The 24,476-nt window shown below is 36.0% G+C and overlaps 1 long non-coding RNA gene across 1 annotated transcript; it reads left to right on the top strand.

Annotated features, from left to right (window-relative positions):
* Window positions 1–531: 531 nt before the first annotated feature.
* LOC128109281 (uncharacterized) lies at window positions 532–23,332 on the top strand. Its single transcript, XR_008217777.1, has 5 exons — window positions 532–1,508; window positions 16,784–16,887; window positions 19,613–19,809; window positions 19,917–20,119; window positions 22,606–23,332. It is a non-coding gene; the product is annotated as an uncharacterized LOC128109281 (long non-coding RNA).
* Window positions 23,333–24,476: the final 1,144 nt, after the last annotated feature.

Raw genomic sequence — 24,476 nt, 5'->3', positions numbered from 1 at the left:
GGAGGAGAACAAGGGAGAAAGAGAAGGGCACATCCAGGGCCAGAAGCCAAGCATGAGAAGCAGTGAAAATGGGACATACAAAAAGAAAGGTAAAAAGCCCTGAGGCAAAATGTAGATGAAGAGAAACTAGTTAAGTTATAAGAGCTAGCAAGAAATGAGCCTAAGCTAAGGCCCAACATTCAAAACAAATAATAGTCTCCCTGCCATGATTTGGGAGCTGGTTGGTGGGCCAAAAGAAGAAACCTGCTACAGAATTTATTGATAATTTCTAGAAATTTTCTAGTAGAACTTTTGTGATTTTTAATTATTGTATCATGTCATCTGCATAGGGATTGTTTGATTCTTCTTTCCCTACTTATATCCCTTGAATTTCTTTCTCTTGTCTTGGCTTCACCCAGTACTTTGTGGACTATATAGAAAAGGAATGGGGATAGTGGATATGTCGCTGCCTTGAAGGCCAGACTCCAGCAGCACAGGGCTCAAAGGTAAATCCACAGTATCTGTGCATACTAAGACTTTTCTATCTGAAAGGTTTAGGGAAAAAGACACTCACACATTCTCTTGATTATTTTCTTCTTTATTCTCTATTCTTCTGTGTTCTTTCTGTATTTTTTATTGTTGGTTGAAGAAAAAAAGACACTCCAAGATGAAATATTAAGGTCTATGTTACAGCAGGAAGGTCTAGCCTCTTCTGATGGAATGAACTAGACTGGACTGGACCCCAAACAGCTGTACAAAGATGCTTTTATTGATTGTTACCCAAAGTATGTACTCATACCAAGGTCCTTAATCTTAATTTACTTGTTATATTGAAGTGGGGCTTCATACAATTATATGACTCTAGTCCTTTATTATGTGTTGTGTGCAATACATAATATTACAAGAGTCTCAAGTATGCTTGAGGTGTCTAGTGACCAAAGTTATGGGACAGCTGTGAAGCTCTTTCTGCAAAACAATCACTGTTCTCCATAAGGATTCTTCAAGGTCAATGTACTTCTAAAAATCAGCTGATCATTCTAATATCTACCCCATACAGTCTTAAAGGAATCACAAACCTAAACTTTTATACATTAAAAAAAATCAGTCAGCTGTACTTTAGATTCTTAGGGTGCATACCCACTCATCAGTAGTTTTTTATATCAAGAGATTGAGTGCAGGAATGGGTACAAGGAATTAATCATCACCCTTGATCATCAACCAACCCTAGCAAGAAAATACATCAGCCAGTAACTGTTGAGCTACTTTGTATTTTTTGACCTCAGCTATTTGTCCTTATGAACTTCTGATTGGTTTCTGGAGTTTTTCATCTTAAGGCTATTATCAAATCATCTTATTTAACCTGAAGTTATGATAAGGCTTTGTTTCAGCTTATGATGCACACCAAAACTGTGACTACATCTTTCAGCATTGAGATTAAAGAAATTTGAGCCAGCCTTGAACTTCATTTGCCACCTGCTGCTCCTCTAACATGGCCACAGCACAGATATTTCTGTCTCAACCTGACTTCGGTGAGATTGCAAAACTTTTTCTACTTAGGGTATTTGATTGCATATCTCTCATATATAGCTTTTATTACTTTGAGGTATGTTCCCACTAACCCTATGTCTATTATCATGAAGTCATTTTGGATTTTACTAAAGGCGTTTTTCCTGCATCTACTGAGATAATTATCCAATTGTTTTTATCTTTAAGTCTATTTTTATGGTTTATTACATTTATTGACTTGTATATGTTGAACCATTCCTCCATTTCATGGATAAAGCCAATTTGACCATGATGGATATTATCTTTTTTTGATATATGTATGTGTTATGTTTGCAAATATTTTAGTAATTGTGAGTCTGATATGGACAGAGCAGGTTGGGAAAGAAGAAAGGATGTGCATGTATGTTAGGCCTAGAGAGTGGAAATGGCTTGGATGGAATTGTGTCAAGTGGACAAAGGGATTGCATTGTTGTACAAGATGTATCTCCTGGTCCAAGCATGAAGCATGAAGTTAGATATGGCTAGGTGAAAATGTTGAATGTGGCATAGGCAGGGCTGTTGTTTGGAAGATGTCAGAGAGCGTCCTCTCTGAGGTCTAGAGATCTGTGATGACAAGAGCAGGGGATGGTAAACTAGGCTGGGGTATTGGATATAAAACCTGATTTAGATATATAGGGTTGGGTAGATTTGTGGATAGGACAGGTCAGGAAAACTCACAGAGCTTGGAGAAGGATGTGGGAGATATACCTTGGTGGAGATATTGGGTATGGTGCATAAGGGACCAGTGTATTGTAGCTGATAGGGTGGGTGTTGGTAAATAATTAGAAGCAAGTTGTGGAACAGACATTGGGTAGCCAAACTAGGTTGGGGCATGTGATTTGGAACCTGAGATAGAGCTGGCTGGTTAGGGAAAGCATGAATGTGGAGGGTAGGGGAGATTGGGCTAGATCCAGGAAAAATAAGTAGGAGGTCCATCTAGTTAGAGAGGTTGGATGCAGCACTGAAGGGACATTTGGGTGGTGGCAGGTAGGGAGGATTCTAGTGGTTGGTTTTGGTACAGGCAGATTGGCCGAACTATGCTCTGCCACTGGTAGTGAGACCTGGTCTGTCAGGTTTAATAGAAGGTCTAAATGAGGAAAGTCAGGGAGACTCATGGGTGCCATTTGTACCTGAAGTTTTTCTCCTAGTCCTGCCCAGCTCTTGTGGACCTGCAGTCCCGCAGTCATTCAGACAAAAGTAAACAAACAGAGGCTTATATTATTTTTATTTTTATTTTGTTATTTTTTTTTGAGACAGATTTTCTCTGTGTAGTTTTGGTGCCTGTCCTGGATCTTGCTCTGTAGACCAGGCTAGCCTTGAACTCACAGAGATCCACCTGGCTCTGCCTCCTGAGTGCTGAGATTAAAGGCATGCATCACGACTGCCTGGCATTATTTTTAAACTGTGGCTATGGCAGGCATCTTGCTAGGTAGCTCTTCTATCTTAAATTAACCAATTTATATAAATCTATATTTTGCCACATGGCTCTTGGCTTACCGGTACTTTTACATCTTGCTTCTCATGGTGGTAGCTGGCAGCATCTCCTCTGCTCTATGCAGAAGTCTCACCTATACCTCTTGCCTAGATATTGGCCATTCAGCTCTTTGCTAAACCAGCCACAGCAATATATTTTCACACAATGTACAAATATACCACAACAATAGACCCTGGAGAAGCTTGATTTTTTTTTTTAATTTACACAACTTTTCTTTATTACCTTGTAACTATAGGAAAAAGACTATACTCTATTTAGTGTATTCATTCCATTATTTTTGACTCAAGTAATAAAAGTAATAGTGATTTAATTATTTTTATTTAATCTTTAATTACAATTTGATATTAACATTAAATTAATAAACATGCAGTTTTCCCCCCACTGGAGATAGATATTAAAACTTAGGAACAATGTAATGTATTTTCTTTTATCTTTTATACTTTAACTCTTTTGCAAGGTATGACAACAAAACTTGTTGTATTAACAAATTTTATTTGCTTTTTTGAGGGTGAATTCTCTGTAGATAAATTTGCAAACCCCAAACTAGCCATTGACAATTGACATAATACTCAATATACTTCTAAAACCATGCCTCATCAAACATTAGAAAAATATAATTTATACAAAAGTAATACAATCTATTTTAATTTTCCCCTCAGAAATCTGCTAAATTTTAAAGAAATTTAGTTCCTCAAAATGGGAGAACTCTTTGAAATATGTAAATGTATCTGATTTTGTCTTTAAGTATTTAGAAACATGAGCAAGCATATCTGAGCCCCATGTTTGGCTACTATTTTCTGGGTTGGAAATTAAATGTGGCAATAATGGTACATTTGGAAAGCTCACTGAATTTTTTAATGGACCTATGATTATATAGCATTTTAATTTCTGGTTGATTAAAATAGCATTCAGCTGTTCTTCCAGTGAATATCCTCAGAAGAGATCAGGAAATAACAGCTCTAAATGTGCTTATGAATGTTTTACTTAGCTCAATAATAGGCTTATAAGCCATTAATTTTATAATTCAATCAAGTCTCACAAGATGCTCAAAGCTGTAAAATGTTTTAATACTACATTTAGGCTTTGGCAACCTAATACATATATATGTCATTTTCCTTTATCATGCTTTGAATGTTTTATTTTAATTTATTTCCATTATCTCTCATTAAAATTGCTGCATTTTTGTTGATATTTTTTCTCATTTGAGCACTGTAACATCCCATAAGGCTGTAGTTAAGACTTGTATAAACAAAGAAGTTTCTGGAATCTCTGGAGCAAACTTTCTGTGAATTCTGACTGAAGCTCCATTGACAGCCCATATAACCAGTACAGTTTATACTTCTCAACCATTACTTTCCTGCCTTCTGTTTTCACTTCCCATATGTGGAAACTATCTATACATAGTTCCCCTTTCATTATATTTAATTTTATTTGACCCCATCTCTTAACTGGAAAAGACAGCTATGATTTTGGCTATAAATGTTTACATCTTGCTATTGTTAGAATGTTTTATTGATTCTTCTGATTGTACTGCTTTCAGATACATTCAGTAATTATCAGGCATTTCTAAACATTCTGGCATAAAAGGATTATAGTTTCTAGAACCCAAAGCTTTCAGACAAAAAGCTGGGTGATTAATTGCACCACTAATTTCACAATAGATTAATGCTAGTGTCACTATCCATGTTATAGATAGAATATCATTTCTTTCTCAAGGATATTCTCTTTTGTTATTTTGTTTTTATGCATTTTCTAGGGAAAATCTCAGCAATTTATTTTTTAAATCTTACTATTTCTTACATACTTTACTCTGGAATTTGAGATCAAAGGACACAAATTACTACTATTTAGAATGCCCTTTGACTCTTTTATGACCAGTATCAATGGATTTATGAAGTTTTTAACTCTCAGATACTCTATAGTAGTCATCCTCAGTTTTGTATTGCTCCCTTTGTCTGCATTATTTGTTCCCTATTTTTTATTAAATGCTTATTTCCCCTCAATTCCCCCCAAAATCATGCCCCTTATCACCATTGCATACAAAGAACAAGTAACAAAAAAAACCAAATAAATTGAATTTCCTTGGAAAGTGTTCAATATTTATTTCTTCCAAAATACTTCCTCTTGGAATAAGTAATAATAACAGTAAGAATGGAAATATTAACATTTAATCATCAGCACTGTTGTGTACATTTTGCTATGTAATTGTTCAAATATTTCTCAACATGAACAATTTTTCCTTTTGTGACTGTTTCAAATAGTTTTTAAAGATTTGCTTACTTATTTAAATGAATATTTTTATGTGTCTGAATGAGTATATGTGCACCATACACATTTAGAGAACTACAAAGCCAGGAGAGAACATTAGATCCCCTGGAATTGTAGGAAAAGGAGTTATATATGTCCATGTATGTGCTGAGAACCAAACCTGAGTCCTTTGCACAAGTAGTAAATTTTCTTTAAATGCTGAATCATCTTTCCATCTCCCAGTTCCAACTATTACCCCATAGAGTTAACAAACAGAACATATATTCATATCCATTTTCCTGAATATATTTGTCTGCCATATATTGAAACCAGAAGCAATGCCAATAGCATATAATGTTTGTTGATCTGAGGAACCCCACTAGCCAACAACTCATTCCTGACACTGGGATTTTTATTTGCTAATATGTGGTGTCTAGGGAATATTGTCCTCTTATTAGATGGTAGCTCCATTTAAACTCTTTGGCAGAAATGAAATAAGTAGGCAGAACACTGGAAATTTATAACAAGACAAAAGCTGAAACCCAAAGACCTGTGACTGACTTTGCATGAAGGAATTTACTTAACTAAAAAACATGAATTTCCATTTGCACAGTTTTGCAAATGTTAGTGGCAGACAGAAATACCAAAGAAAATATAAAAAACAGAAAGCTAAGAAATGGACCCACAAGTGAAAACAATATGTAAGTAAGATGAAAGAAAACGTTACTCAATCAGTGGCGCCTGGACAATTATTTACCATAGAAAGAAAGCAGAAAATTATGTCTGCACATTAAATCTTTCTCACAGTTGTTCTTGAACTAGGTTATAAACAGACATATAAAAGGCAGAGCTGTAACAGGTTTAGGCTAATATATGGTAAAACTCCCATGGTATGAGAATTTTAAGAACAATATAAAAGAGATTGTTGGTCATTGTGATTACACTAAATTTAAAGGTTTCTTTCACATTCATCAAAATTCACTGGAAGCATAAGTGAATAAATAAAAGCACCCAACTGTAGTGCATAATAAAAATCCTTGTGATTGACAAAATATATTTTAAAACTCAAGAAAATATAGTTACAGATCTTTGGCTAAAATATCTGCTAAGTTCCTGAAGCATAGAAGTAAACAATAAATACTCAGTCAACAAGTATGAAACTGTCATAACTTGGTTATACTTCCTGCCCTAAATGAAGGTTTGCCTTGGTACTCTGACCTCTTCTTTACTCTTAGAACATGATAGTGAGAAGTTTATGTTCTTTTATAGAATATATCAGCAAGTATTGAACTATCAGAAATCTATACACAGAGTTGACTTCCTGAAAATGATTTAATAAAATAATTAAAGATGAAAAAATCAATGCAACAAACCACCAGACAACTCTAAAAGCAAACAAAGTTTAATATGTTTATAATTAGTATAAAACAAAGTATTAATGCCTCTAAAATAAAGAAGATCACACTGAGAGTGGTGGAATACACATAATCACAGTGGTTCATGAGGCAAAAAAAGAGCCTTCCACATTCAAGGCTAGCCTGGGATAGATACCAAGAATTTGTCTCAAACAAACCAACAAAAAAGAGAACTGTCACCAAAATGAGTACAAAATATGCTTATTTAATTTTTCCTAATGGGAATTCAAATTGAGAAAGTGTAAGGGGGAGGAGCTGGGGAGGGAGAGAGAGAGAGAGAGAGATTGAAAGATGGAGGGAGAAAGAGAGAAAAATGAGAGAGAGAGAGAGAGAGAGAGAGAGAGAGATTGAAAGATGGAGGGAGAAAGAGAGAAAAATGAGAGAGAGAGAGAGAGAGAGAGAGAGAGAGAGAGAGAGAGAGAGAGAGAAGGAGGCAGGGAGAGAGAACTGGGAAGAATATAAGGAATCTTCTCTACAGTTAGATAAGCACTACTCAGAAGTAGAAATAGACCTCCCTCTTTAAAACTAGTGGTACAAGACATAGACACAAATTGAAAATTAGTTGTCTTTCAACATTTTAGTGTAGAAATTAAATCAGTATGTATTTAAATAAAACATACTCATCATTTTACTTTTATTCTCAATCCTAGTAAGAATTTTCATAGAATCTAACATTTGTCAGAACAGTAGTGTTGTATAGAGGTAAACGATTAAACAATACAAAAGAGATAAATTGCTTCATTTGCTCAATAAATGTAGCCTAGCATACAGTGGAATGTTAGTCATTACAAATGCTGCATTATTCTGCTGATATTACTGTTAGACAAGTACATCAATATTAAGAGAAAAATGGCAGTAAAGTACATTTGCAGTACATTATGTTAGAAAATAGAAAAATATTACCATACAAAAAATTACAATTTATGTCTATTTCTTGATATATTTACAGAAATAAGGCTTGGAGGCATAGAGAAATACACATTTATGTATGTCTATGAACGTATGTGTCTAGGTAGATGTGCTCAAGTAGAGGTTAGAGGTCATTGTATACTCTGGTCCTCATTTCTCTCCATCTCTTTAGTTTCTACCTCTTATATTTTTTGAGATTATAGTATAATTACATCATCCCCTTCTGTCTTTCTTCCTCCAAACCCTCAGTATACTTTAATTATTCTTACATAAATATGTGTATATTATATACATTGTGGATTCTTGTTCCTCAGTTGGTGGAACTGTTTGGGAAGAATCAGGAGTATAGCTTTATTGGAGGGGGTTGTCAATTGGTGATAGAGTTTGAGGTTTCAAAAGTTCCTGCCATTCCCAGTTATTTCTCTTTGCTTCCTGCTTGTGGATCAGATTAAGCTTTCAGCAACTTTTCCAGAGTCATGACCACCTGCCTGCCTGCCTGCCTGCCTGCCTGTTGCAAGGGTCTCTACCATGACTAGTTTTTTTTTTTTTTTATTTTTAGTTAATTATGGGAGGCCTACTCATTTCTCTGTGGGAGGCCCACTCCCACATTTTCCCCAGGGTACTCTTGAGGAGGGAGGAGGGTGAAATATTTAGGTAAAAGGATAGAGGGGGGAGAAACAGAAACACAGGATAGCCTTGGAATGGCCTGGATAAATATCCACCAGCCTCTTCTTTCTCTTCAAAGGGGTTTTTATAGGAATGTCAAGAGGAGGAGCAAAAGACCTCCCCCCAGCACAGTCTAGTGCAGACCCTTCCAATCACCTGGTAACCATGCATGTGGTCAAGCCATCCCCTAATGCAGCCCTGCTAGGAAAAGCAAGCTCACATCTCACTAGGAAACCTCTGTGAGCCTCTACAGTTAATCGTGAATCCAGCCATTTCACTAAATGTGTTTATCAGCTTAAGGAGTTCCCTGGTAAATGTTTTGGAGCTGCTTATGTGCACTATCATTATCTGCAAATATTGACATGTTGACTTCTTCCTTTCCAATTTGAATCCTTTTGATCTCCATTAGAAGTCTTTTTGCTCTAGCTAGAAACTTCAAGTACTATATTGAGTAGATATAGAGAGAATGGACAACCTTATCTTGTTTCTGATTTTAGTGGAATTGCTTATATTTACTCTCCATTTAATTTGATGTTGGCTACCTGCTTGGTGTACATTGACTTTATTGTTCAGGTATGTCCTTTGTATCCCTGATCTCTCCAAGACTTTTATCATAAAGGGGTATTAGATTTTGTCAAAGGCTTTTTGTGCCTAAATGAGATGATCATGTGCTTTTCTGTTCCCTTTCAGTTTGTTTATATAGTGGATTACATTTACATTTTTTTTGTATTTTGAACCACCAATGCATCTCTGGAATGAAGCCTACTTGATCATGGTTGATGATCTTTTTGATGTTTTCTTGGATTTGGTTTCTGAGTATTTTATTGATAATTTTTGCATCAATATTCATGAGGTATATTGGCCTGTAATTTTCTTTCTTTGTTGAGTCTTAGTGTGTTTTGGGTATCAGGGAGACTATTGACTCAAAAATTAATTGGTCAATGCTCCTTCTGTTTCTATTTTGTGGAATAATTTAAGGAGTATTGGTAATAGGTCCATCTTTGAATGTCTAGTAGAATTCTGAAACCATATAGTCCTGTGCTTTTTTAATGTTAATGACTACTTCTATTTCCTTGGTGGTTATAGATCTATTTAATTATTTACCTGATCTTGACTTAACTTGGGTAAGTGGTAACTATCAAGAAAATTGTCCATTTCTTTTAGATCTCCCAATTTTGTGGAGAACAGGTTTTTAAAATATGACCTAGTGATTCTTTGGATTTCCTTGGTGTCTGTTTTTATGTCCCCATCTTCATTTCTGATTTTATTAATTTGGATATTCTCTTTCTGCCTTTAGTTAGTTTGGATAATGTTTTGTTTATATTGATGATTCTCTCAAAGAATAAGCTCTTTGTTTCATTGATTCTTTGTATTGGTCTCTTTGTTCATGTTTTATTGATTTCAGCCCTCATTTTGATTATTTCCATCTGTGTACTCCTCTTGGGTGTATTTGCCTCTTTGTTTTTTCTAGAGATTTCTGGTGTCCTGTTAAGTCACTGGTATGAGAATTCTCCAATTTTTTATGCAGTCACTAACTGCTATGAACTTTCCTCTTAGCACGAATTTCATTGTGTCCTGTAAGTTTGGGTGTGTTGTGCATTCATTTTCATTGAATTCTAGGAAGACCTTAATATCTTTCTTTATTTCTTCCTTGACCCAGTGGTAATTTAGTAGAGATGTTCAGTTTCCATGAGTTTGTAGGCTTGTTTCTGTTTCTTCTTATTTCTGTTACCCAAATATTGTTTCTGTTGTTATTGATATCCAGCTTTAATCCATGGTGATCTAATAGAGTACAGGGAGTTATTTCAATTTTCTTGAATCTGCTTAGACAGTTTTTGAGAAGGTTCCATGAGGTGCCAAGAAGAAGGTATATTCTATTGTGTTTGGGTGAAATGTTCTGTAGATATCTGTTAGGTCCATTTGATTTATAATGTCTGTTAGTTCTGTTATTTCTCTTTTTAATTTCCGTCTGAACTCTGTCAGTTGGTGAGAGTTGGGTGATGAAATTTCCGGTTATTATTGTATGGGGTTCACTATGTAATTTAAACTTTAGTAATGTTTGTTTTGCAAATGTGGTACTCTTGCATTTGGGACATAGATGTTTATAATTGAGCCCATCATCCTGGTGGATTTTTTTCTTTAATAAGTATGAAATGTCCTTCTTCATCTCTTTTGATGAATTTTGGATTGAAATCTATTCTGTTAGACATTAGGATAGCTACACCAGATTGCTCAGGAAGTTCATTTGATTGGGAAATCTTTTTCCAACACTTTACTCTGGGGTAATATTTATCTTTGATGTTGAGGTATTTCTTGTATGAAGCAAAAGGATGTACCCTTTTTGCATATCCATTCTGTTCAGCTGTGTCTTGTTATTTGTGAATTGATCCTATTGATATTGGGAGATATTAATGACCAACAATTATTGTTGGTGCGTTTTGGTGGTGGTGGTGATGGTGGTGATTGTGTGTGTGTGTGTGTGTGTGTGTGTGTGTGTGTGTGTGTGTGTATGTGTGCATGTGTGTGCACATGCACACATGCACACATGTGTTTTTCCCTTTGGATTTGGCTGCTGTGAGATAATCTGTGTTTATATGGTTACAATTAACTTCCTTGAGTAGGAGTTTTCCTTTTAGTACCTCCCGTAGCTCTGGATTTATAAATAGATACTATTTAAATTTGACTTTGTCATGAAATATCTTGTTTTTTTATCTATGGTGATTGAAAATTTTCCTGGGTATATTAATCTGGGATGGCATCCATTGTCTCTTAGTGTCTGCCAGGCCCTTCTGGCTTTTAGAGTCTCCATTGAGAAGTTGGTTTTATTCTTATAGGTCTGCCTTTATATGTCACTTTTCCTCTTATATGTTGGCCTTTATCCTTTGCAGCATTTAATATTCTTTCTTAGCTCCATATGCTTAGTGTTTTGATTATTATGTGACACAGGGACTTTCTTTTCTGATCCAATCTACTTTGTGCTCTGTAAGCTTCTTGTACCTTTATAGGCATGTCTTTCCTTAAGTTAGAGAAATTTTCTTCTATGATTTTGATCAATATATTTCTGGGTTTTTGAGTTGGGATTTTTCTCCTTCTTCTATTCCTATAATTCTTAAGTTTAGGCTTTTCATGGTGTCCCAGATTTCCTGGATGTTTTTTATTAGGACTTTTTAGATCCAACATTTTCTTTGATGAATGAATCTATGTCATATATTGTGTTTTCAGTGCCTGATATTCTCTCTTCTATCTCTTGAATTCTGTTGGTGATGCTTGCATCTGTAGTTCCTATTTGTATAACTAGATTTTCCATTTCCTGAATTTCCTCAGTTTGTGTTTTATTACTTTTATTTAGATTTTCAAGTCATGAATTGTTTCCTTCACCTGATTGTTCTTTCTTGGCTTTCTTCACATTCTTTAAGAGGATTTTTGATTTCCCCTAATATTTTGATTGTCTTTTCTTCAATTTCTTTGAGGACCTCTATTATCATCATAAAAGTTGGTTTTAAGATCATTTTCTTGTGCTTGAGCTGTGTTGGAATATTCAGGGCTTGCCATAGTGGGATGGTTGGGCTTAGGTGGTGACATGTTGCCCTGGCTGTTGTTATTTGTGTTCTTATACTTAGGTTTAGGTATCTGGATTTGAAGTGATTATAGGCCTAGCTGCCAATTTCTGGATTTGACTTTGTTGGATGGGTGTTTTCTTCCTTACTTTCTTTTTCCTCTCTGGTCTTCTGGATCCTGTGGCCTGTGGCTGAGTATAGGATCTCTGTCCACATTGGTGACTGGATTTCTGATGGTCTGGATGGCTTCTAGGCTAGCAGCAGGTTGCTACTGAAGTTTGGGGCTGAAATTCTGACTATGAGTGTGTATAGCCTCTGATCTGGGGTTCAGATGCTGTCCTAGCTTCTAGTGGCGTAGGAGGCTTCTGCCTGATTTTCAGGTAGTTGGCCTGGCCCCTGGGATTCAGGATGCTGGTCTGGCTTCTGGAGATCAGGATTCTGGCCTGGCCCCAAGTGGAAAAGGAGGCTTCCGCCAGAGGTGTGAGCTTGGATTTTGGTGACAAAGAGAGGAGGGGCAGTTGGAATTCTGTTGGGTGGGCATGGGTAGGGTGGGGAGGCAGTCTTAACTGCTGGCCTGGTTCAGGATGCTGGCCTAGCCTCTGAGGAGTGAGAAGCTTCAGCCAGAAGTGTGGGGTAGCATCAACTGGCAAGCAGAGAAGGGGTACTTGGGGTTTTGGTGGATGGGACAGGTGGGGGTTTGGCGGGTAGTGGCTTACCTTGTTTTCAGAAAACTGACCTGGCCTCTGATGGGTTGTAAAGCTTCCACCAGAGGTGTGGGCTAGAATATGGTGATGAGGAGAGGAGGGTCAGTTGGAATAATGCTGGGTAAGTGCAGGGCAAGGTAGGATAGCGGTTAGTATTACCTGAAGTTCAGAATGCTGGCCTGGCCTGTAGGGGAAGAGAAGGCTTCTGCCAGAAGTATCTTTTTCATTTCAAATGAGCATAAATAGCAAATTCTTTTACCAAGAAAAATATCAAAATACTCAGCCAAGTAATTTTATTATCGAAATGAAATCCCCAAATGATCAACATTGTTCTCTTCTATGGTAGAAATCTTTACCAAAGGATGGAGACAGTCCCAACTATCACAGAACCACCTGGTTTCAATATAAAAGAGAGTTTGTACATGCAGATAACTCAAAGCCTATGTATTTATTTAAAAACATATACAATAGATAAAATAAAAAATAAAGAGAGTGCCAATTCCCTCCACTTACCAACTGCAAGTTTTACATGGACCCTGGATTGAAACTTCATCTTCAATCAATTGAATTAGAAGACATACTTTGAAAAAAAAGAGAAGAAACAGTAAAACTGGAGAAGAAACTTCACAAGATTCATATTTTTTATAGTTAAAATAGATATATTATAATTATGTATTTTATTTTTAATTTTCACCATCACACAAAAGTTAAAATTGTAATTTTTATGAATGAGGTTAAGAATCTCTCTACTCAAGAGGGTAAATTCAACTTTTTGTTCCATGTCTACTTCATTCAACCTCAAGGAAATCATTACAAAGGTTAATTTTTCTAGTTAGAGGAACTGTAAATATGTGTCTTAATTATTTAAAAACAAAAATTAACTTCAAAAAACCTAATGTAATCTTGTATCAAGTTTTTCACAGGCAAAATGGCTCTCACTTTTCTTTCAGAAATAACACCCTTTTTTAAAATTAATACTTATTTTACATCCTAACTGAAGCCTCTCCTCCCTCCTCTCCTACCATTCCTTCCCCCCTCCCCCCCACCCCACCTCAAGTCATCCATCCTTGGTAATCGCTCAGAAAGGAGCAAGCCTTCCATGGGCTTCAGCGAAGCATGGCTTATCAAGCTGCCATTAGACCAAGCATCTCCACCTGTATTCAGGCTGAGCAAAGCAATCCAGCATGAGGAATATGTTCCCAGGAGCCAATAAAGAACCAGGGACATCCCTGCTTCCATTCTCGGAGTCCCACATATAGATCAAACTACACATGTGTCACATATGAGCAGAGAGCCTAGGTTGGTCTCATGCAGGCTCCCTGGCTATTCATTCACACTCTGTGAGTTCCCATGAGTCAGGCTAGTGGTGTCTGTCCGTTTTCCTGTGATGTTCCTGGCCATCCTGTTTCCTACAATCCTTCCTTTTTCAACAGGAATCCTTAAGTGTGGCTCAAAGTTTGGCCATTGGTCTTTGAATCTGCCTCTATCAGTAACTGGATGAAGGCTCACTGATGACAACCAGGGTAGAAACCAGTCCAATCACAGGGGATGGCCAGTTCAGGCTATAGATTCATTGCGGCCAGGAGTCTTAGCTCAGGCCATCCTTGTAGACTTGGAAGTTTCCCTTGCATCGGGCTTCTACCCAACTCTGTAAAGCCCCCTAATATTTTGCTTCTAAAAATACCATTAGGACAGCAAATTAGCCATTTGTTAGTCATTGTATTGATTTGCATCCCATCTTTGTTCACTTGTTTGTCAACAAAAATATGCATGCTTACCATTTATCTACTATTTACTCACCCTAATCATTTGCCAGTGACCCTGGGATGCTCAGGTAGACTCCCATAAGTTTACTATTTCTGTTTGCTCTGGTTAGAGCTAATTCTGAGCATGTAGCTAGAGAAGTTTTCTCCAGAAAAGCATTTATCACATCAGTTTTTAATTTGGAGGAAGCTGAAAGTACTGAATGGTTCTGTTTCTCATACAGTGATCCTTCTATATACACTAGTCACCTTTCATGTGTTTGATACAGTTATCCATTGCATATTTTTCTCTTATGTTCCCTTGTATAATACAGATGATAGCCACTGTGAACTATTAACCACTGTACATTATCACAAGCCCTGGAAGAGTAACAGCCTTTCCCTAGTTTGTCTATTTTATTTTAAGCACAAAATTATTTCTTTGGGATGACAGAAAGTCCTCTAACGGAACTGTAGCCAAGGCTGCTAGCTGATAATAATGATGTCAGTAGTGAGGCCTACTGCTCCAAAATTCTGTGCATTGTATCATATCCATGTGACCCCCACACAGAGCCATAGCATTGCCTAGGTTTGATACCCATAGATTCGTTTTTTACCTTAATTCTCTGTTCTCTTTCTTTTTTCCCTATGTTATAGGAGAATGAACAAAATTCTGAAATTATTCTTCGTATAGATTTTAGTTTATATTAGAAAGGAACCAGTAAAGATTTATATGTTTTGGGAATTAAATGTTAGAGAGAAATGACTTTAAAATCCATACTGCTTCCTTTTCTTCTTTTCCCATTCCCCATTTCTTTATTCCATGTCAATTAGAATGTGTTTTTTCTTGTCTTGCATTCCTAGCATTAGCTATTGATATAGAATGTAAAATAAAACAGGCTTGTTAAACTAAAAAAAAATTATAGCCTTGGAAAGAAAAATAAGTTACTAGGTAATTATATGTTAAAAATAAATTACAGTTAGATCCTTGGAGTCTCAGATGAAGATGTTGTCTAAGAAACAATCTCTTGAGACTTGTGCTTATTCACTAAGAAAGAATGGTAGCAAAATGAAGGAAAATAAACTTGTTTATAGATGAGGTTATAATAAAATTATTTGAGATAGTTATACACACACACAAAAGCAAGTGAGAGAGAGAGAGAGAGAGAGAGAGAGAGAGAGAGAGAGAGAGAGAGAGATGGGATCATATACTATATGTGATGTAATTGTCTTTACATTTGAATATCATATGTAGTCTCTATATGTACAGATTGATTAGATATTGTTAAACACCACCATCATCAAACAGCCAGATTACAATTGCTATTTTATTAACAACTGTATATTAAGCTGTATTGTCTGTACAATGCATATCTATAACAAATCAGCCATGGCATTAAGCCCTTTTTAATTGGAAAAGGTAAAGTGCCAATCATAGGGTGATTTCCTTACTCCATTGAAAATTAAAGCATTCTCCAGGTAGACCTGGAAAAAGTACATTTAAGGATTCTGCAGCTTATTTTTAAGATATTAACACTGGTACCAAAAGGAAGAAATTGTTTGCTGTGAGGACTTTTGTACAGGCTGTACTCCTTTGCTAGTTTCTTTTCTCTCTTTTTTTTAGACATTATTTGATAGCATATGTGATAACATTTAAGATGGACTTTCTGGACAAATTTAGATGTGTTTTCTCTTCTTTTTTAATTCAACAATTTTTAGGCTTCATTTTACTTTTTCTTCTTTTATATTTTTGACTTTTTGAAACGTACACCTGGAATCTACATGTCATGTCAGAGGGTTTGTGAATAACTTTCCTGGATCATCTGATGTTCATTTGTTGATAGCTTTGATTATAACACAGCAGTTTGCCTTTGTCCCCCATTCTCTGTAACGAGGCGCAAGCTGGGATATCTGTAAAGTAAAATAAGCTCCTCAACCAGAGGCCAGCTGTGGAGGGATTAAGACTATCAAAGTGTGTGTGTGTGTGTGTGTGTGTGTGTGTGTGTGTGTGTGTGTGTGTGTATAAGTTTTCTGATACTCTTATAAATTGCCAGTTACATTGGATTTTTCAATTTCAATTCCAAATAATTTTCTAGCTTTTAAAAATATAAATAAAACCACCTAGAGGTAATACACTCAACCAAATGATATGATGATTTAAATATGTATTATATATATATTTGAATACATATATAATAGAGTTGATATGACAGATATTGGACTTCCTGTTTATAACTTCATTTTCACAATGTAAATTTAATTTTATAGTTTTATGTTCATGCTTTCACTTTTTCATTTCTTAAAGCATCTAAACCCTTTATTATTGTCAGGGAAAAGATATTTAATCCCTTGTTTAATAGATCCAGATATGGTCCTATAAGTTTGCTGTACTTTGTAAGTAGAAGTCTGCTAACTTTATTATATCTTGAGTTTCACTGGACAAGTGTTTCTATTATTACTGGCACAGAGAAGACAATCTATATGAAGGTGATAATTTATTTGCTTTCATGCTCCTCTTCTCTAGTGGGACCATTTACAAACTACTTACAAGTGAGAACAGCAGATAATTTTTAATGGCTCTTTCAATACAAAAACTACAGTATCTTCATACATGTTGAAAGACCACTGGTGAGTAAAAACACATTTTCAAAATATAGTTTGGACAGAAGATTGACCCTGAGTCTCAAAATGCATTCGGAACATTGAGAAGACTAGAGTTAAGTTCCTGGCATTCATATCAGCTGGGTCCTTATTGCTTGTAACTTCAGCTCCAGGTGTTCTCACATACTCTTTCTTATGTAGGCACCTAAAATAATGGATGTGCACAGACCTCACACATACACATACACATAGTTAAAAGTAAAATATATCTTCCAAAAGGATAATATAGCTTATTATCTGAGTTAATCCCAGATACCCACATCACAGAAAGTAGAGTACAAATTCCTACACTTTGTTATCCTGACCTCCGCAAGTATGCTATAGCATGAACACACATGCATGTGCATGTTCACACGTGTGTGAACACACATACAATGAATGCCAAGAAAACTCATATATATATCCACATGTATATCACGTGTAGGTGTGTACACATAATGTAGTTTCTCAAAGAGTCCTGAACAGGGTGTTGAATCCAATCCCCTTGGGCTAGAGATTCATGTGTTTTTAAATGCTTGACATGCGTGCTAGGAACTCAAGATCCCTGCAACAGCAGTAAGCACCTCAGCCACTTAGCTACTCAGCTACCTCCCCAGCCCTCAAACAGTGACCTTTTATAAATAAATCCATTCTTCAGTGTAACAATAAACATGAGTAGCTTTAACTATATTTTAATTGAAACATGCATTCTTCATACTGAATAAACTCTTTAATATACTTTCTCTTTAGTCAAATTATAATATTAAAATTTTGCCAAAATTGTATAGCAATGTCTGATAGACCCAGATGACTTTTCAAAAGCCTTTAACCAAGAATCTGAAAAGTACAATGAGTTTTGATCCTCAGATAGAATTAAATGACTCCAAAGGCTCATCACTCTATGGAGTATGTATAAATGTCTTCATCTAAGCATTCTTCCTTTTCATCATAATTAATGAAGGGATGAACAACAGAACATAATTTGAAGAACTCTCCCAATATATTTGTAACAATGATATCATAATATTATAAACTCCAATAACCATAATATTAATTACTTTGTTGCAAATAAGCCAGATGTTCCAATAGTTTACTTCCTTATTGATGAGAAAAGCTCTACTTAGGATGAAATATTATAAGATCTAAAAACTTAAGTGCTTCTTAGATATTCCCAAGCTTCACAGCGTCCAGAGTCTTTCAATGATTTCTGCTATCAGTAGATAGTCTTTGACTCAAAAAGAACAATTCACTACCCAGCTATTTCCCCTGGAAGACACACCAGCTTCACCTCACATGGTCTCAACTAAATGTGTTTGAATTCCCCGCAAATCTGTAAATTTATTTAAAAACAAAAATTTCATCTTTTTGTAAGAATCATTATTACCTCACCCTCTTGTTACAAAGCCAAGTTACTACATCCTCAGTGATTTGTTCTGCACCTGGGCTAGACCTACATGACATATGGTATCTATTTCCCCAGGAATGTAAGTGTGATTAAAAAGATGTGGACAAATCCACATTGAATGTTACATGTTTGACACATATGGATCTCTTAAATTAGCTTAGTAGTGAAATGAACTTTACTCCAACTACAGTAATCTAATCACTACCCTCACTTGTACACTGGCTAAAAGCACCACAGCACAACAAAAAATAATATAGAGCTCTGTCCAGTCATTTCCAAGGTAAAAATCTGACTTTTTCTCACTCAGCTTCCTTCCCTGGAGCATTCCATGTTCTTACACCAATTCCAGCATTTCTAATAAGCATTATAGCTCTCCAATTCATCATAGAAGACTGAGGTACCATAGTGTACCTTTTCTCTCTTCCAACCTTTCCCCTCACCTCAGGAATCCATGTAGAGAGTGTCTCCCAGAATCCTTTCCATGAAGAATCATTAACTCAGAACTTAATTGTCAGGGAGCTGAACCTGTGGGCCACCACTTCCATCACAATCACCAGGATTCTTGTTAGAAATGCAAATGGCTGGTATTTATCTCAGACCTATGGATTAGAAATCTAGGATTACAGGTTGAGAGTCATCTGTATTATTAAAAAAGCACCCCAGAAAATTATTTTTCTCATTACAGTGGTACTAACAATGACAGCTGTAATTATCTTGACTGTATACAAAATTGAAGTGCTGAAATGTATAGGGGGAAGTACTGGAAGAATTTCAAAACCTCATGTAGGCTTTTATGTCAAAATTATTTATATGGAAGTATAAAAATATCTGCACATGAGCTCCATAGAGCACTAACAAAGAAACCACAGACAGAAACAAGGATTCTAAGTTTATAGATCATAGAATGTCTGGGAACAGCTACAGGAATTAAAATACTTAATTTAACAGTTAAGTAAGGGTTTAGAGTCTGCACAAATAACAAATACTGTATGTCTCAGAGACCCCAAAGTAAGCAGTGATATAATCTTTTATGTAACTATTCTTAGCAGAATGTTGCTTTATGTGGGTTCTGTATAAATATGGCTTCAAGGTCATAGGCTGGAACCTAGGCCTCGCTCCTTCCCATGCTGCCTATGTTTATCTACTTGTAGGTCTATGTCTCTCCCTCCTTGTAGCCTATGTGCTCTTCTATATGTGTGCTTGGATATCTGCTGGTGTCTGCCTGTCTAGTGGCCTTCACCCAGAGTAAACAGAGTATTTCTTATTTTCTGTCAGCTCCTCATGATCTCTTCAATTTCTAACCTCTAGGGAGTTTCCTCCTTTCCTAGTAATGGAACTTAGATCTCATGTCTGGCATAGTCAGAAGGATTCAACTGCCCTACCTCACTGGGAGTATCTCTTCAGATTCTGTTGGACATTCTTCTGAGAGAGGAGCAAAGTGGCTGCTTGGAAAATTAACTGGCTCTTTTAACTGCAGAGAAAACTGGTCTTGAGGACATTTTGAGGTTAGAAGTCAAGGTGTAAAATTTTCAAATTGAAACAAAATTTGAAAACTTGAATATGTGATTTACAGCATTATCTGAATAAGAATGTTTTTATATTTTTAAAAAAGGAGTATATTTAGAGTTTGGAGCAGCTGAACCCTACACCTCTAAGAGGCGGAAGATAGCATTTTGATGGCATCACAGTATACAGAGAGATTGGGCTCCATCAAAACCACCCCACTTAAAGGCGGTGCCTGCAAGACACAACCATAGAACTGTAAAGAACACCTGCTAATGACCTCTATGATGGTTGTAGTACATACAGTATGTGGTAAGTTGACAAAGACTACAAATAAAGGAACCTCATAGAGGGACTTATTAGAGGTAGTTCAAGAGTGAAATATATGTCAGACTCCCAAAATGTTGTAACATTACCTTTAGCAGTGCAGGTAGCAAGTAGAGCATTTCCTGTGCTAGAAACAATGGACCTCAGTGAATAGGTCTGCAGAGAATACCCATACCCTGTAGTTAGGCACACTGTGGATGCTGGCTCTGCCCTGGATCATGAAAAGGGTCCTGGATGTGAAACCTCTCCAGACAAAGACAAGTACTTTGGGCCTCATCAAGTGGGGACTTATAGAAGACATTAAACATTATGCCCATTATTAATTGGTTCTCCACTAATGTACAAAGGGTGTTCAGCATTTGTGGTTGATAGAACTGATTATATTTTAGTCCACAGAAACCTTAAAAGCTTTTCTTGCATCATACATAAATGGCTCTAGGTCAATCAATGCCAAATTCATAAATGTCTCTTTGGATATCTGCCCTCTTTGTCACCCTCCCCCAGTCATACTCAGTGTATGCTTCCTTGTAGTGGAATATGTCCTAACTGTGGACATTCTGTGAGTGTTGGCAACATTTCAAGCAACTATCAGAGAACTCAAACTGCAAATGTGGACTGTGAAACCAATGGACAGGGACCTTCCTCATCACTATCTCTGCAAGCTTTGCCAAACATAGGAACAGTGATCCATGTGTTTCCCAGGGAACATGCTAATTTAATATGAGTAACACATAATACTACAACACATCTACATGGTCAGTGTGGAAACCAGAAAAAACTTGGAACGATTGTGAGCAATGAGAAGTAAATATGGTGACTCCACCTATGCATGCTGCTTTGCTATCCTTCATGGATAAACAAATATCCTTCAGATAAACAAATCTGATTTGGAGTCAATATCATGGTATAGTGGATCAAGAACTCTTTTTATTCACCTGGAAAAGTTTATGTTGGACATCTATCATATCATACTATCCAAAAGAAATCTGTGAAGCCCCACAATTTGTCACAGTTTGATGACACATAACTTGATTCTAGGCAATAGCCCAAGGTCATCACTTTGTATCATTATGTTAATGACAATATACAAATACAAATCTCTGATTCTCTCAAAGATTTGAATTTGTTGTTCTGAGTCTAATAGCTGCCCAGGTGTCTGCTATAAAATCATGGGGGTAGATGATGAAGTCCTCAAGAGTACCAGGGTCTCAGTTTTCTGTTCTAAAGAGGTGGCACTAAGTAGTTATTCCCTAACCAAAGAGTTCTAGAAGGGCATAAGATAAGCAAACACATATAGTAATACAAAATATGCTCCCCGAGAAGAAAGATGCCTCAAATACTGAGAGTTCTATTAGGCTCCATGAACCACATATAAAGTAACAACGTGACCATCTGATGATAGTTAAAGAAAAACAGAGGTTAGCTAGCACAGCCACTGGCTGCATCAAAGACTCAATGACTAGTAGTCATTAAGTAAGCCCTCCAGTCCATGTGTGTACAAAATTGAGAGACTTGGGAACCTTAGGGCCTGAGAACAAAGGAAACCTACATAGCATGGAGGGTCTGAGAGCCTGCAGGGCTAGAGAGCCTGAAAAACTTACTGAGTGAGAATCCATAGAGGAGATACGGTTATTCTCTACACAGTAATTATGGATTATGAGTCTAAATAGCATCTTAGTAGGTCCTACTTTAATAAAACACCAGTTATCTAAAAGTCATAGGATGTTGGAAATAGAAGGACACAAGAACCAGTTCGTGTTTAGATAATATGGAACTACTACAGATGTACAGCATGAGTCCATTAAAACATGGCTGACATTAGACACCTTATGGGCTGTGAATTAGCATAAATTGCCTGACACTGGATCTCTGAGAGCTCCCAATGTAACGGTGATATAATATGTTACATAATTATTTTTGGCAGAAAGTAACTTTTGTGTTGGTTCTATGTAAATATGGGACTTGAGTTTAGAGGCTGCAGACTGAACCATTGCCTTTCCCATCTTGCCTGCATGTATCTTCCCATATTTCTATGTGCTTGCCTACATATGGCCTGTGTACTGGTTTGAGTGCCTCCTCATGGTTATATAATGGTCTTTACCCAGGGTGAGTGAAGTATTTGCCCATTGGCTCATCTTAATCTCTTCAACTTCCCACCTTTCATCACCCTACTCTTACCTAGCATCAGAGCTTGATCCTATACCTACTTCTCTATTCCTTAACTTTGTTCTTTGATATATATATATATATATATATATATATATATATATATATATATGACCTACATTACCCCTTATTGTCTTTAATGGTTTCTGAAATAGTAAGTCAGGGTTTCTGTTGCTATTCCTGAGAAACAAAATTAGATTTCAAAGTTATTAACCCCCTTTTACATTATTAAAATGGGTATGTAATTAAAGTTTTCTTTTTAACATTAGAGATAAATTAATATCCATTTTCCTTTTCTCTTTCAGGTATTGATAGACAAGCTGGAATGGCCAATTGTATCAAGAATTAATCTGTGGGATACAACTTTCTTCTAGCAGAAAACGAAAAGAGAAATGAACACACCAAAAATACATAAACAATTGCACATGGATCGATATACATTTATATGACTTAGTCTCCATATATATTCAAGATAACTCCCTACAGACATGTCCATAGGCCACAGTTATCTAAATATTCATTCACTAAGACTCTCTTCTCAGATTATTCTAGGTAGTGTAAAGTTGACAGCTAAAACAATTGAGTGCATAACTGCTTACTTCTGATTTCTGTTGATTTACTTAAATCACATGCCAAACATTAGGGGTCATTACATTTATATATTGGTACTCATTAAGTCTTCTACATAAGTAGCTCCTGAGTTCCAATGTTCATCTTATTTTAAAGATAGTATTGTAGGAATAACAATATAGTATTTATGAGAAAATGGACAGTAGTTCTGACTGATACTTCTCAGCCATGTGGACATAGAATTTATCATTTATCTTTAGGTTTCATTTGTATCATGATAATAACCTGTTCATGAACTTAAATGTCTTCCAAGGAGAAGCAAATGAACTAGTATATGTAAAAATATTCTGAAAAACATCTCTTTTTATACATAAATAAAGTATAAAGATGTTTGTATTTTTATAGTATAATGGTTGGAATTTTTTATAAAAATAAAAGTTGAAGAAAGACATTCAAAATAGATGACTAAATAGTTTTTCTTCCTTATTTATAGTTATTCTTGCTTCAAATCTATATACTCTTAATTCTCCTCGTGCCATTGGCCTAGAAGTAGGTAGGATTTAGGTCATAGTGCCACAGCGGATTTTTGAAGTGAGATTCCCTAATTAGCACATCAATATCACCTATACTTTGATATAAATGTAAATTTTCAGAAAGCAACCAAAATCTCTGGGGCTTGGGCTAGCAATACCCATTTTGACAAGCCCTTCAGTTGCTTTGGACACATGCTAATTTTTGAAAAACTCCTGGATTTTGTTCTTATAAGTCTAAAAAGTATTTCCTCTAGCCCTCACCATCTCACTGTTAATTTATCGGTCATATCTTCCTCTCTTCTTTTTTTCTTATCATACAATTTAATGGTCAATATTCTCCTTATAAAAGCATGTCACACAAAAACCCACTTAAGTAAAGCACTTAAGTAAAAACAATCATCCCTTCCTACTACATGGGGTCAACCATTGGAAATGAATAGTCTACAGAAACACTTGAGCTGACAGTAATGAAGCAATTTATCTACCAAAACATGAGCTATGATGGAAATAGACTGAAGTCTCTAAAAGCAAACATGGGTACAGCCTAAGCAGTGGTCAATACATAATCAAAGTCACATTTTTAAAAATTTACGGAAAAAAAGTTCCGTAAAATATTCAACACCTAGTGGAAAGATTGGCGTGCTACACATTGAAGACTGAAATAGATAAGATCTTTACCATTTCCCTAACTCGACTGAAATGAAAGTGATAGTGTCATGCTCCCATAAAAATATATGATGTTGTGATGTTACAAATTTTTACTTGATTAATAATTTCTAGAGTGAAGTGTTTTTAAAACCCTTGAAAGTTTCTCTGCAACAGAGTAGGAGAATGATCTTTTGTCATTCATGATATGCCCCTTTCCATAATAGGCTTTATGCTAATTAGGGTATTCTTGTAGGACAGTAATAGAATACTAATGAGGCACTCCATGCAAAGGAAAACAATCAGGACTTCCATGAATAAGAATTTCAAGCCTGCCCACCTGACCTCCCCAAGGGTAGGGGAGTGTGATGTTGAGATATTCACTAATAGCTAATTGCTTAATTATATATGATAGAATGGAGCCTCCA

The sequence above is a fragment of the Peromyscus californicus genome, unplaced genomic scaffold (genome assembly GCF_007827085.1).
Source record: "Peromyscus californicus insignis strain IS unplaced genomic scaffold, ASM782708v3 Scaffold_14__1_contigs__length_90479793_seg_1, whole genome shotgun sequence".
Taxonomy (NCBI): domain Eukaryota; kingdom Metazoa; phylum Chordata; class Mammalia; order Rodentia; family Cricetidae; genus Peromyscus; species Peromyscus californicus.
The sequence above is the reverse complement of the archived record's forward strand: the minus strand, read 5'-3'. Positions and strand labels throughout refer to the sequence as shown.